Below are 1,198 nucleotides of genomic sequence, written 5' to 3'. Positions count from 1 at the left end.
CGACCCAGAAGGCCGGGTAACAACAAAGTCGGCTATTGGTTGCAGCACCCATATGTAGCCGGCTCTTAAAGGGATATGCTTTCTTCGCTTGGAAGCAGTGCAAGTGTGCCGGAGGGAAAGCAGGCCTCTTTAAAGAGGGTTTGTTTACTAATTTTTCGCGCCACGCCCCGTTGGCGGAGTCAGCTGACATGCCTGCAAAGATATAGGCTGCTAGCGCTTTTCCTCGCAGAATGGAAGTAGTCGTGGAGGCGATAAGGACTAAAGTCGTTTGACTCAGCGGGATTCTGAACTCTTAGGCTTTTTTCTTTTGTTTTCTTTTTGTTTTCCGGTTATAGGACAGTCGTTACAGCGAAGCCGATCTGTGTGGTAAGTTCACGGGAGACACTTTTAAACGCTGTTAAATGTCCTCGTCCAGGGCACACTCTGTCCACCGGAGCGAGCTGATTACATCAGGTAACATGCGCGTCCTTAAAAATAAGCACCGACAGCGCAACGTGCCGCTGCCTTCCATTCGCGTCTGCATTCATTCGCCCTATGTTGCTGCACGTAACCACCGGGCTTGTCTGCTCATAAACGCGGTTAAATGTGCTGCCTGTCATTCACCCAGCGCAGATTTGAATTACACCGGCTTTCCCGGTTTGCTCAGCCCGGCTTGGTGAATGGACTTCAGACCGCGGGGCGCCGAGTGCGTCCCCGGGTGCTCTGTTAAAACGCAGTAACGACTGTTTTCTTCCTATAATGAAATGAATCAGCGTATTACACATATGCCCACGCTTGTCTTTATTTCACGCCACTCAAGCTGTATTTTTGCATGTCTTTTCGGTCAAATGTCGGTTTAAAACGCGCTCTGCTTTATTTCTATATGTTATAAATGTGTGGCCGAGCTTGAGCGTGAGAAGGCTTCATTTCTCGGTGTGAGTAATGTTACATAAAGCCGACACGGCGTGGTGGAAGGCACTTAAAGCCCTTGGATTGAAACTGTGTCAATAACGGAGCTCCCTCGCCACCACCGCATCTTTCCCTCCTTCCCCTTTGTTAATTTGTCTGCAGCAGGGGGAGCTACTGTCTGACACAAACATGCAGCTCACTGCCTGGTCAGTAGAGCAGCACAGACAGCAAGCCTGTGTATCTGGAAGTTGAACCTAAGGTTTTCTCTCTCTCACACACACACACACACACACACACACACACACACACA

At 49.6% G+C, this 1,198-nt stretch overlaps 1 protein-coding gene across 1 annotated transcript in view; it reads left to right on the top strand.

The window, feature by feature from the left end:
• Nucleotides 1-201: 201 nt before the first annotated feature.
• The window catches only part of bmf1 (BCL2 modifying factor 1), a 10,123-nt gene continuing 9,126 nt past the window's right edge, over nt 202-1,198 (top strand). Inside the window, exon 1 of the mRNA XM_005742767.1 lies at nt 202-366. The gene's annotated coding sequence lies outside the window, so the exon portion shown is untranslated. The remainder of the gene's footprint in view (nt 367-1,198) is intronic.

Source organism: Pundamilia nyererei, unplaced genomic scaffold (genome assembly GCF_000239375.1).
Source record: "Pundamilia nyererei isolate P.nyererei 1_Seehausen unplaced genomic scaffold, PunNye1.0 scaffold00123, whole genome shotgun sequence".
Taxonomy (NCBI): Eukaryota; Metazoa; Chordata; class Actinopteri; order Cichliformes; family Cichlidae; genus Pundamilia; species Pundamilia nyererei.
Note: the sequence above shows the minus strand (reverse complement) of the source record. Positions and strands in the feature narration are given on the sequence as shown.